The following is a 14,097-nucleotide window of genomic DNA, read 5'->3' on the forward strand; positions in this document are numbered from 1 at the left end:
GGACCTAAGTGGTCAAAGAGAATGCCTGTATCTTATATCAATGTTAACACCATCCCTGTCAATAAAGTGAGTATGGGAGTGGGCTTTAATTTCGTATGTCCTAAAGGGTTTTGGGACCTTGGTTGGTGTGAGCTGACATTGCTTTTCAATGATACTACCGTAACCTAGAGATGCAGATGGCACTGTCGAGAGGCACTGGTATAATTACGTTGACAGAGGTTGCTTTAAGAAACATTAGATTATGTGTTACATTAATTAATAATTCAGAGAAGGACCTGAGTGTAACGACACAGCTGTCCAGCTGTATGATCCCCTTCACATGAGGTAGGCCAGGGATGGAATCAATCTACTCAAAATGTGCAAAGTTTTTTCAGATGCGTAGTGACTTGATGTGCCTAGAAATGAAGGTACCGAATTGCAATGGAACTAAGGGGCATATTTCGCAAAAAGTAATGCAACGTAGCGCAGAGCAGCAAGTCACCAGAGGAAGAGCCACTCAACACCCCTGGGACGCCTTCCCAGGGCACAGTAACGCAATGCAGCGATTTGAGATGCATAGCTTTACAGACCCCCTAAGATGGCGACACTAAACCTTGCGAAATACTGATCTGAAGTACCTTTAAGTTTTCTCATTCATTCAATGTACTCCAATAATATCACTGCAAAAGCGCAGTCTTCAGCTTCAGCCCTGTGCAGCAGCCTCCCTGGCGGTTCAGCCAGCTCATAAACTGTGCTGTGCCTATTCATGACAGGAGGATAACACTTGCACTTGTAAATTTCAATTCGTATTTTATGTCCCTCCAGTAAACTCTTACGGCTGCCACTTGTAAGTTGTGTCCTCTGTGTCTGATCTCACTGGTGCAGCCTTACTCATGGCAGGAGGAGCTAGGGTCCGGAACAGTGAAATCCCTTGTATTTCTGTAGCCTAATAATACTGTGCCTGTGCTTTTAATCAAAAAAAAATGTGTAAAGAGGCACTACTTTCACTTCTCTGTCGGGGCGCAATACTTTTAATGTGGGAGATCAGCAGCAAACAGTGGGGTGGTGGGGGTGAAGGAGGGAGTGAGTACCTTCACTTTCATTTAGCACGGATTACAAAATGGTAAATAAAAGTGACGAGTTAGACTTCCTGCGCCTATCACAGGACATTTTGACTAACTTTCTTCTTTGGGCCTCGTTAGGAGATGGGAAGTAATCCGCTTCAGCTGGTAACCGCAGGTGACGGACAAGTTCAGTTTACAAATTCTATGGGAACAATGTGCCACGCGCACGTTTAGCCAGGAAGTAACCTACACTGCGCAATGTTTTTCAGAAACAGCCAGGGACCAGGAATAGGTGGAAATGTATACCAATGGGTGTGCCAATGCCCGTGGGCGTGCCAATGCTCCTCGACCGGTGTGACCCTGCCACTACCCCTAGGCCATAGCTGCCAAGGTTTCAGATTGCTATGTGTGACATTTTAAAAAATTGAGTGAAATTATGATTGACATTTCAACGACTATGAGTGACACTTTCTCACAAGCAAAAATCATGCAATTAAGACAATGGAAACTTCTAAATATCAGAAATTACAGCCAATTGAGCAACAGCACCAGAAATAGGAGACTAACCCTATTGATCCCCTGTAACCGGACTGTACTGTAAACAAATGCATTACCATTAAATTACACAAGTCACGTGGATGAACCGAAAGCAACCCGGCTGGTCACCTTTTGTTGTGCTGGTGGTGGGGGCTGCAGGTGACATCATGGGGCTGAGCTCTGCCTCTTCTCCCCTTGCCTTTTAATGATCGCGAGGCAGCCGGGCTAATGCTTATGCTTAGCATTAAGCTGCCTTAAAATGCTTGAAGTTTGTGGCCTATTAAATAAGCCAGAACGGTATCACCACCCACTTCCTTCTAGTCCGTTTCTTCGAGAGGACAGCATGTGAAGATAATACACACGGATTTGGAGTTTTATACTACAATTCATAAGTCTGCCTGTTAAAACTCTGGACCCTCTTGAACCCACTGCTTTTCTGCAGCAACTCAATTTGCGGGTTGCCTGATTACCTTTTGTGCCAGTGCAGCGCTCACTAAAACGTTTTTACTTTCGGTCCCTTCCTAGCATCACAGCAGATTCTAAGTAATAGACAATGTGTCAATATCACAAGAAGGGAGGTGTGTGTATATATAAACCCACAGTATAAAACCTAACCGCAAAAGTGAGGAGAAAAATCCTACTGCTTCAGCTCACTACTTATGAGTAAATACAAACCCTGCTGTCAGTGCCAGGATTAGCTGCACGCACTTTTTACAAACTCCTAAACTGAACTCGAACTTAACCCGACGCTTAACACACAGATAGACCCCCGGCACCCCATAGAATGAAGTCGATGACGCGGCCACGAGTGAGTGAAAGCTCTCGCTAACATCCTTTGTACGCGGCTGCATGATGTCAGTCCCTCTGCCCCTGCCCGCCTCATCTGAAGTGCCTAACTTCCATACATGGGCAGCTAGATAAACAAAAAAATACAGCCACAGTGTCGGAGGTGGGGGCCTGTGGAAAGGACTGGAGCAAGGGCCAGAGAGTGATCATCCGTGTTCGGCTGGCCAGGGCTGGGTTGTGTGACAGAAAGCCTCAGCCTGTCAGTACCGAGCCACACATACAGTATAAATATAAAAAACTTACCTTGGCGTCCTGGATTTTGAATGCCGCCGCGTCTGACGTGTGTGGGCTCTCGTCACGGAAGGCTGCAGGCAGCCTCCTTCCCCTCCCTCCCCTCCATGGCAGCCGGCGCTGATTGGTTCGGCCGGCTGCCCTAACTACGTAATTCCTCCTAGTCTGCATCCTGCAGAACGGAGAGTGGGAGGAGGCTTGGGGGAGCGGCTTGCCCACTGTTGCTAATACTGTCTGTTTGGACAGCCTCTCAGGCTGTCCAAACAGTCCGTATTCACAACATTGGGCAAGCCACTCCCCCAAGCCACTCCCCACTGCCCTGAGCCTCGAGTAATCAAGTTCTGCTGACTGCTTTCTCGCCGTGCGAGAAGGGCAGGCAGAAACAAATGGTAGTTATAAATAAATAACTACCATTTGTTTCTGCCTTCTTCTCGCACGGCGAGAAAACAGGGGGGGGCGGCGCCCAAACGCCCCCATGGTAGAACCGCCGCAGATATAATATTAAGGCATGATTGGCTTAATTGAAATTGAAGAAAAACATTGACATTAATTTTTCATAGAAATATGTTTCTTCACTTTAAATTTCTCTCCTTTAAAAAATGACTGTGCCATACTAATAGCTGAAAAAAACATTGTCTACTGACTGGCCACTAGGAGCACAAAGGCTTCTGTTTGCAAATGCAACACTTTGAAGTGAGAAAAAAGGTTATTGATGATTTAATGTAATCATTAAGTTAACTCTTTGTTTCCTCCCATTGAAAAGCATTTAGAAACATTATTTTGTTCTCAGGCTCAAATATTGAGTGGAGAAGGACTTTTATTTAAGAGTTGACTACCTTAGTGCTTCTGGGGCCGTATTTCAGTAGGTGCCACAGGGGCGCAACTGGCGTTTGTGCCCACTTTGCACACTTTCAGATCACTTTGGTATTACAGAAGAGGCTGCAGATGCTTGTGCGGTCCCTTCTGTAATACTGATAGTAGTAGTAGTAGAAACTTTATTCGGTTATTATCATTAAAACAACCCTAAAAGTACAGTTAAAAAATCACATTTAAAATATATAAAAATGATCACGACAGAGTAGAAAAAGAATTACTACATTTCATACATGAATTCATTTTCGGGATCTAAAAACATTTTTAAAAAACACAGAAACAGATTTAACAGTTAGTATGTTGTCTAATTTCAGAATGGCTAAAAAAGCAGGGCGACACTGATTACCTTTCATGATCTTCAATATGGGCACAATCCATCTTTTCCTGGGAGTTGTATAATACTTACAGGCCGTCGCCCAGTGGATGAGGAGCAGCCGCCTGAAACTGAACTCGGACAAGACGGAAGTCCTCATTCTTGGCCCCACCCCCTCTGCCTGGGACGACTCCTGGTGGCCGACCACACTGGGAACAGCACCAACACCCACCGACGATGCACGCAATCTAGGATTCATCCTCGACTCCTCCCTCTCCATGTAAAAGCAAGTCACGCCGTCTCCTCCTCCTGCTACAACACCCTCCGCATGCTTCGCAGGATCTACAAATGGATCTCGACCGAAACAAGAAGAACGGTGACCCAAGCTCTCGTCAGCAGCAGACTGGACTACGGCAACGCACTCTACGCAGGAATCCCGGCGAAACGGCTGCAACGCATCGAGAATGCCTCCGCCCGCCTGATCCTCAATACCCCTTGATGCAGCTGCATCACCTCCCACCTAAAAGACCTGCACTGGCTCCCCGTCAACAAGAGGATCACCTTCAAGCTCCTCACCCACGCACACAAAACACTCCACAACACCGGACCAGCCTACCTGAACAACAGACTCAACTTCTACACTCCGCCCGCCAGCTCCGCTCCGCTAACCTCGCCCTCGCCGCCGTCCCGGGCATCCAACAACCTACCTCCGGTGGCAGATCCTTCTCCTTCCTCGCCACAAAGACCTGGAACTCCCTCCCCACCCACCTGCGGAAGACCCAGGACCTGCTCACTTTCAGGAAGCTCTTCAAAACCTGGTTTTTCGAGCAGTAGCAGCACCCCCTCCCCTCAGCGCCTTAAGACCCTCACGGGTAAGTAGTGCGCTTTACAAATTCACTGATTGATTGATTGAATAACAGAATATGAATATCTGATTGATCAGACAAGTCATCACAAGGGCATTTACAAAGTTGCCTTGACCAATTGTTAATTTCGGGGAAACTAAAAAGTCTAAACAAAATGTTTAACCTAAAACGAGTTAATAAGAGCCTTTCAAAATCACTCACTTGTAGCGTAACATATGGTTGCATATGACTAGTAGTCATTGTTAATTGATGAGCAAGCACTGTCTTTTTATTCATTTCAGTGTTTGCTCTACAATCTCCCAGGTACATCATACAAAGATTTTAAAGTTCTTTCTCTGGAAACATGACACATTAGTGAGGGATCAACATAATAATCATGGTGGCCTATATTTGTAAGAAACATCTTTACATAACATAACCATCCCATCTTGCTAGCATTATCCAGACTCATCGAGCCCCTCAAAATGGAGTGGTTAAAAGCGCACTCCTCGGTGGTCCACACCCTATGCCACAGAAGGACTTGTTGTACCTTAATAATATCTTCTATATGTGGTTGGCCAAGTTCAGTGTGACAAATATATGTAGAGACACCCTCACGGGACTGCTAAAAGATATCTCATAAAAATGTTTTCCACCACCTGCAATGATTTCACGTTTACATATCCCCATATTCCTGCACCATATGTAGCAATTGCTACGCAGGTCGCTCTATAAACGATTAAAAGTTCCCTGATCGTTTTTTTGCCCATCAACTTACTAAAGTTTTTTAAGGCCATTATGGATGTACAGAACATCAACCTCCTTGCCTTTATTTCACTTTTCTATAAACCAGAGTGATCAAACAGTATGCCTAAATATGGGAAAGTTGGGGTAAAATCCAATGGTTTCGAATTAATGTACATTACTTTTTTCTTTTTATCTGCCCAGGACCACAGTTCATGCAGAATGTTTTTGTACAATTAATTCTCAAGTCCAGGTTGGTCATAAAATTGGAAAAAGATGTAACCATCCTTTGCATAGCCAAAGGCGTCCGGGCCATCAAGACCGCATCGTCCGCGTATAAGAGTGCAGGGACAGATCTATTAGCTATCATGGGCATGTCCCTGCACTCCCGCAGCAGTGTCTTTTCCAGGTCATTGATGTAAATTGTAAATAAGAAAGGGGCAAGTACACATCCTTGCCTCACCCCTCTTGCGATACTAAAGGGCCTAGTGCACTCACTATTCTTGCCAAAGGCCCCCGAATACAGCTCCATGTGAACAAAAATAATATTTTTCTTCACTCACAATTTCTCCAAGATGGTCCAAAGCTTACTGTGGGTGATGCAATCAAAAGCTGACGTTAAGTCAACAAAGATTATAAAAATGCGGCCCCCCTTGGCTCTAGTGTATTTTTCTAAAAGAATGTGCAAATTAAGGCACTGGTCAGTGGTACCAAGGCCCTTCCTAAAACCATACTGTAGGTCACTAATAATTAAGTGGTCATCAGCCAATGTTTGTTGTTTTTTTTTTTTTTACTTTTTGAATCAGCCAATGTTTGTAATCTATTTAAAATGACACGGCCGGAAATCTTAATGGATGAGTCTAGTAATAATAAAGGGCGATAGCACGAGCAACTTGTTCTATCTCTCTTTTTAAATATGGGTACAATAATAGACTCAAACCATGATGGTAACAGACCATTAGAACAGGAAGCATTATACAGTTGCATGAGAAGTGGACACCATAGGTCCATATTAATTTTGTACAGATCAACCGGCACCCCATCGGGGCCAGGTGCCTTTCCTCCCAGACTAGTTTTTATGCTTAAATTTACTTCATGCAGGGTAATACCCAGATCCATTTTCATACTAATATCTGAGGTCTCCTCAACATCTGAATCCTCAGCTAGTGTTTGTTCCATAACAAACGGAGCCGTATATAAATCAGAATAATGCTTTACCCATTCATTCTCAGAAATAGCTATTTCTACCCTAGCCTTAGTATTATTATTTAAAAATGGAGTATTAACTACTTTCCAAAAAGCCGCAGTATCCTTATCCAAAGAAGCCTCACACAGAGAATCCCAGGCTTCCTTTTTGATAGTATCCTTTCTTTGTTTCAAAGTCATCTTGTAGGCCTTTCGCAGCTCCCTGATTGAGGTCTGATCTGTGACCGGAGCATTCAAAGCGTTATTAAATTTAGAATAAGCCATGGTGCAAGCTGTGTCAAACCAGCTCTCTGTCTTTTTGTTTCTACCCACAAGCTATTTTTAATATGTGAGGCAATAATTAAAAAGTTTTTAATAATAATGGATTTACATTTCTTAATTAGATTATAAAGGAAATCCGCTGGGACCACTTTAGTCCACTTTAGGGAATAACCATTTTGTCTATTCAAAATAAAGTTATCTATGGGCTGACTTAGTGTGCTATCTGCAACATAATCATGATGAGGGCTTAGAATTTCCACACTTAGGGGAAAATGATCACTAAGTGCGATATCTAAGGTTTTAAACATTTTGACTTGTCCTCCATATCTAGCTGATAACAATATGAAATCGATTGTTGAATAAAACACATCTTCCATTAAAGGTGGGGCGAAACGGAACCTCCAAATTACAAATTCTGTTTGCAAAGCCCATATCGCAGGAGAAAATAATTTAATTCAAAAGGTCCCCACATGTAGTATTTCAAAATGTGTCAAATAGGTCTAATTGCTCAGCGTTATACCACATGTCCCTTGATCTCCTCTTTTACATAAGGAACAATTAAATTCCCCTCCCAAATAACAAAAATTTCTTTAGATCCCCCTTCTATCAGACATTTAAGATCTATACACAATGCGTTCAGCATTTCTTCAATTGCCCCCGTAGGAGCGTTATTATAGACAATAACAATAATCAAACAAAGCACTTTGTCAATATGTATCCTAACCATGTGGTAATACCTGTTATTAACAGCTATCTCTATTTTCTCACATTTAAACAGGTTCGATAGTCAAGTCAAGTCAAGTCAAGTGATTTATATAGCGCACTACATACCCAGAGGGTCTCAAGGTGCTAGAGGAAGGGTGGAGAATTACTTGTCGAATATCCAGGTTTTAAGCTGTTTTCTGAAGGCTAGGTGGTTTCGAGTAAGGCGGAGGTGAATGGGAATGGAGTTCCAGGTTTTAGCCGCTAAGTAGGGGAAGGATCTTCCCCCCATGGTGGTTTTATTGATGCGTGGAACAGCAGCGAGGGCTTGGTTGGAAGAACGTAGCTGGCGGGAGGGGGTGTAGAAGGATAGTCGCGTGTTGAGGCATTCGGGTCCAAGTTCGTATAGGGCTTTGTGTGCGTGGGTGAGGAGGCGGAACGTTATCCTCTTATTGACGGGGAGCCAGTGGAGGTCTTTCAGGTGACCGGAAATGTGGTCTTTGCGCGGAATGTCTAGTATGAGTCTGGCTGAAGCGTTTTGGATGCGTTGGAGTTTTTTCTGAAGTTTTGCGGTGGTACCGGCGTACAGGGTGTTTCCATAGTCCAGGCGGCTTGTAACCAGTGCGTGGGTGATCGTTTTTCTAGTTTCGGTGGGGATCCAGCGAAATGTTTTTTTGAGCATGCGAAGAATGTTGAAGCATGATGATGAGACGGCGTTGACTTGACTGGTCATCGAGAGTGAGGAGTCCAGGATGGCGCCCAGGTTCCGTGCGTGGTCCGTTGGGATGGGTGCTTTTCCTAGGGCCACTGGCCACTAAGAGTCGTCCCAGGCGGAAGGGGAAGTACCTAAGATGAGGACTTCTGTCTTGTCTGAGTTCAGTTTTAGACGGCTGTGCTTCATCCATTCGGCTACTTCTTGCATCCCTTCATGTAGGTTAGTTTTGACGGTGGTAGGGTCTTTGGTGAGTGAGAGGATCAGTTGAGTGTCATCAGCGTAGGAGATGATGTTGAGGTTGTGTTGGCGTGCGATGGCCGCGAGGGGGCTCATGTATACATTGAAGAGAGTAGGACTGAGTGATGATCCTTGTGACACACCGCAGATGACTTCGGTGGCCTCTGACTTAAACGGTGGGAGGTGGACTCTCTGAGGTCTTCCGGCAAGGAACGAGGTGATCCAGTCTAGTGCTTTTCCTTGGATTCCGATGTTGTTGAGGCGTTGTATAAGGGTGCTATGACAGACTGTGTCGAAGGCTGCGGAGAGGTCAAGGAGGATGAGGGCGACTGTGTCTCCGTTGTCCAGTAGTGTTCGAATGTCGTCTGTTGCTGCGATGAGGGTGGTTTCGGTGCTGTATTTTGCTCGGAAGCCGGACTGTGAGGAGTCGAGGGATTTGGTGGTTTCGAGGAAGGCGGCGAGCTGGTTGTTGACGGCTTTCTCAATGAAGAGGCGGCAGACCCGGAAGCAGAGAACGGGCCGGGACCAGGGTTCAATTCCCGACGCGGCAGGGTCGTGGACCAGGGTCAACGTACTTGATAATTCTCGCCTCGGTGCCTACTCTAACCAGGGATCACACTCGGCAACTCTGGGCATTAAGCTTGCCTCATCTCTACAACGGCCCCCCACAGACGCCGGGGATGCCTGGTTTCACCTTGGAGATACCCAGAAAGGGACCATCTCACAGGGAAAGCCAGGACGGGTTCCCCAGCGGTCTTCCGCGCCAGGATACTCCGGTAGTAATTGAGCGCGCTACAAAACAGCATATTACATATTACATTACTTTGGCCGGGAATGGTAGGAGCGAGATGGGGCGGTAGTTTTTGAGTTCGGTGGGGTCTGCTGTGGGTTTTTTCAGAAGGGCGCTGAGTTTGGCGTGTTTCCAGCTTTCCGGGAAGGTGGCGGAGTTGAGGGAGCAGTTGATGACGTCTCGGAGGTGGGGTGCGATGATGGAGTCTGCTTTGTTGAAGATGTGGTGAGGACATGGGTCTGTGGGGGATCCTGAGTGGATGGAGTTCATCAGGCGAATGGTGTCCTCAGTGGAGATTGGGTTCCAGTCATAAAGGATGTTCGGGGGGGGGTTTAGGTTCGGAGGTAGGTTGGGTGGGTTGGTCTACGGGTTGGTTGTCGAAGCTGTTATGGATGTCGGCGATTTTGTCGTGGAAGAATGAAGCTAGGGAGTCGCAAAGGATTTGAGAGGGAGTGATGTCATTGGAGTTGGCAGTGGGGTTGGTAAACTCTTTGACGATGTTGAATAGTTCCTTGCTGTTGTGGGCGTTGTTGTCTAGTCGGTCTTTGAATGCGGATTTCTTGGCTGACTGGATCAGTTGGTCGTGTTTACGGGTGGCGTTTTTGAAGGCGTCTCTGGTGCTAGTGTTTGGGTCTTTTTTCCAGGCTTTCTCAAGGGAACGGCAGAGTTTCTTGGATTTCTTAAGGTCATCGTTGAACCAGGGGGCGTTTTTGCTGCCTAGCTTGATTTGACATTTTTTCAAGGGTGCTAGGTTGTCGGCGCTGTGGGTTAGCCATTGTGTGAGGTTGATGGCTGCTTGGTTAGGGTTCGACGAATAGGCAGGGGGGTTTTGAAGAAGCGATGTGGAGATCTGGTCAATGGTGATTTTGTTCCAGTTTCTTCGCAGAGTTGGTTGGGGGTGGTTGTGGATTGTGGTCTTTTTGTAGTTAAAGTGAACGCAGCTGTGGTCCGTCCAATGGAGAGCTGTGGTGTGATTGAAGGAGATGTGCTTGCTGGAGGTGAAGATAGGGTCGAGTGTGTGTCCTGCGTAGTGGGTGGGGGTGTTTACAAGTTGTTTGAGTCCGAGGTTGGCAAGATTGTCCAGAAGGGTGGTGGTGTTCCTGTCGTTGCTCTTTTCCAGGTGGAAATTGAGGCCTCCCAGTAGAATGTAGTCCTTGGAGGGGGAGGCGTGTGGGGTGATGAAGTCAGTGATGTCTTCACTGAATTGTGTACGGGGTCCTGGTGGTCTGTAGAGGAGGGTGCCTCTGAGTGTGGTCTTGGGGTCGGTGTGGATCTGGAAGTGAAGATGTTCGGCGATAGCGAGGTTGTCGTCTGAGCTGGTTGAGACGCGGATGGAGTTCTTATGGACAATGGCGATGCCTCCTCCTGTTTGGATGGTGCGGTCTTTTCGGATGATCTTGTAGCCGTCCGGGATGGCTATGGTGATGTCTGGAGCTGATGAGGCGTTCATCCATGTTTCTGTTACGTACACAATCCCCCTTTGGCCCAGCCATGTGCTGAACTTATTGCTGGTGAGAATAAAGTTTTAAAACCGCATAAATGATGTGCCTCTGTAACCCAGGTTTCTTGTAGACTCACTATATCATAGTTATTTACAGTGTTAACCCATATTTGGTTAGACAGTTTTGTTTTTAGGTAGGCCTGCAACATTCCAGTACATTATCGCCCATCTGCCCGTTTTAACAGCGGTATCCACAGGACTAATAAGGCCAGAATTATCAGAAATGTTTACGACTGCATCACTATCCTTCAAAAGGTCAGACTCTTCAGGGTTAAATTCCCCCGATCTTATCCTAGGGTCCACCCATGAGCAATTTCCTCCTTCATGTGTCCCCCCAGTCACACATAGCACATTTGGAGCATTAAACGCTGGGTTAACACTAGAGCTCCCAGTTCTAAGTCAATCTACCCCCTCAAGCCCCGAGAGCAAGTCAAAGCGGTTGGACTTGGGGATGTTGTATTTGTTTTTATGCACGCCCATGATACCTCCGTGGACAATCCCATGTACATACATGTTTGATGGTGCAAAAAAGGATGGAGGATAAAAAAAGCTCAGGTCAAGGGATTGTATGCCACCATCTCCTCTTTGGTGGTACCAATCACAAGTGTGACTAACCATCCTTCTATCCCTAAAATTAATGGTGATACAATCACCGGTTAGGTCCTTTGCTCTATGACCAACCCAACTTACTCTACGAACGTGTAGGATCTCACCATGAATGTTAGGCGGAAGTGGTCTATTCTTATTCAACCAAAAAATAGCCTTAATTTTAGTTCAGAATAAGTTTCTGTTTTGTTACTATCTAACTCAGGGACCCCAGATAACACTACAACATACGGGAAAGAGTCTGGTGGTAGATCAATGCACTTATTACAGTAGGTGCCACAGGGGCGCAACTGGTGTTTGCGCCCACTTTGCACACTTTCGGATCACTTTGGTATTACAGAAGAGGCTACAGATGCTTGTGCGGACCCTTCTGTAATACTGATAGGGAAAGCATACATAAATGATCTTCAGGGGGTGTTCCCTCAATTGCATGGGGGCGTGTCCCATGATAATGAGGGAATCTCTTTGCCTCTGCACCCACCCGTTATTACAGATGCCGGCAAAGTGGCAAATAAGGTCTCAGGAGCACACTGTCAGTGTGCCCCCTGATAGCAGCCCTCTGGAGGGGGGGAGGCAGTCCTTTGGCCCCAGAGACATCCTCTTGCAGGCGGGTGCAGTCACTGACTGCACCCGCCTGCAAGGGGATCTCTAATCCACCTTCAAAGTGCAGGCAAGTTCCTGCTTGCACTGGGTAAACATGGATCCGCTTTAAAGGGGCAACTCCGTTTTTCAACTAGCAGCGTGAGTTTGTGGTTGCCCTGGGGCATACTTTCCCTTTTTGCGCGCGGCGTACATGTTTTAAGGTGTGCGGGCGCAAACAGGAAAAGTGCATCCTTTACATATTAGGGCCCCTGGTATTCACCTCTGTGCCCAACCTAAGTTCATACATTAGATTCAGCACTGCTTATTATCAGGCTCTGCTATCTGCACCCTGATGACAATAAAGTAAAATAAGCACACTGCTCTCAGTGTCCTAACTCTCTAACACTGGGTTACCGTATTACATTTTAGTAAGTGCTAATCTCAGATTGAGAGAAGCTACGGATATGCTGTTTATACTCAAATTAATTGTAATTTAGAATCCTTCTAAATGGTAAAGTTGGAGTTTCGTTTATAATTTTGAAAATACACTTTTAGAAAGTTAGCATTTTTCTGTTCGAATGTTTCTGAGGCCTCTCTAGGAGTTCCCAGGTGTCTGGCCCTGTGAATGGTTCCCCCATCAAGAAAGTTTATTGGGCCCAGACAGTGAACAGTGGGACCAGTGTGTAGCTGTGAGAGGGTTTTCCTGGCAGGATGGCTGGCGAGGAGCTATACCCTGCCCTGATTACGTTTCAGAGTTCCTTGGCCATAGCACACACAAATGAACCTGACATTAGGCCTGTTGTCAACTCTGTCCCTCTTGACAGTTTAGAGCCAGGACCAGGGGATGGGGACGCACTGAACTGAACCAGTTTTGGGTGTAGATCAGGGAATTCTCGCACACAAAGGCAAGCACCATGTATAAAAAGAGGACCTTCACAAATACTCATCAGAACATGCCTGGGCCTGTGGAAGATTTGGAGGAAGGACTGGCCTGCTGCCAGAAGATCTGCCCTGCTGCCATAAGGACTCTCTGCTGTCTGAAGAAGGATGATTACCTGCTTGCCTTAATCCAAGGAGACCTAGAGTAACCCTAAGGGTCAGTTGACTGACCTCCTGTGTGAGCTACAGGAAGACAGCATGCTTCCAGAGGTCTTCCTGCAACTGCCTAGCTGACCAGCACCAACTGGACCTGTCTGGACCTGCCTGAGCCCTGCTGCTGGCCTCTGCTGAAGAGAGTCCTGATCCACAAGAAGTGCACTACCGTCCTCGACCCTTGTCTGGTGTTGATGTGAGCTTCTCCACAAGTAAATGTGAAAATCCTGAAGGGGAGCTTCTCACAACCAAAAATAACCTCTTCATGTCAAAGATCTGCCACCCTCGACAACTGCCAATGCAAAGCTCAAGTGGAACCTGCCCTTTGCGCCAACAGCAACTGTATCGTCAACTGGACCTGCGCTTTGTGCTTCAGCAACAACAGCTTGCAGCAAACACCAACACGAAGCTCCAGTCATTACTGTTTTTTTTGTGCTACAGCTATGACCATCTGCGATGCTTGGCCTGCTCTTTGTGCTGGAAGCCACTGTCTTGCAGCCTACTCCAACACAAACGGAGTTCTTTACACCAGACTTGAGAAGGTAACTCTTCTGTGGGACCAGTCTGGTCCTTATATCTTTCCATTGCCCCATCCCAATTGGCCTGATCTTTTGATTTTCCTCCGGTGCAGCAAAGACTTGTAAATGTGGGTGCCACTTTCTGCTTTTTGGTTCTATTGTCACCAAAAACTTTAAAATTCAATATCGCCAGTTTTACTGATTACATTTTCTTTGTTTTTATATCATATGATGTATTGAAGATGACTCTATCTTTATAAATTGGTTTGAGATTTTTCTTGTGTTTATGTTTTCACTTTATCACTGTTTATATTCTGCATAAATACTTTACACATTGCCTCTATGTTAGGCCTGACTGCTTTCGTGCCATGCTACGATGTGGTTAAGCATATGTTAATTTAGTGACTTTCGAGGTTCGCCCTGCCAAGGATTATAGTTGTTTCTTGAATGGGGCT

At 46.0% G+C, this 14,097-nt stretch overlaps 1 protein-coding gene across 1 annotated transcript in view; it reads left to right on the forward strand.

Annotated features, from left to right (window-relative positions):
- Positions 1-14,097, forward strand: part of LOC147683514 (alpha-1,4-N-acetylglucosaminyltransferase-like) — a 277,993-nt gene that overhangs the window by 8,324 nt on the left and 255,572 nt on the right. The window lies entirely within an intron of this gene.

The sequence above is a fragment of the Lissotriton vulgaris genome, chromosome 11 (assembly GCF_964263255.1).
Source record: "Lissotriton vulgaris chromosome 11, aLisVul1.2, whole genome shotgun sequence".
Lineage (NCBI taxonomy): Eukaryota > Metazoa > Chordata > Amphibia > Caudata > Salamandridae > Lissotriton > Lissotriton vulgaris.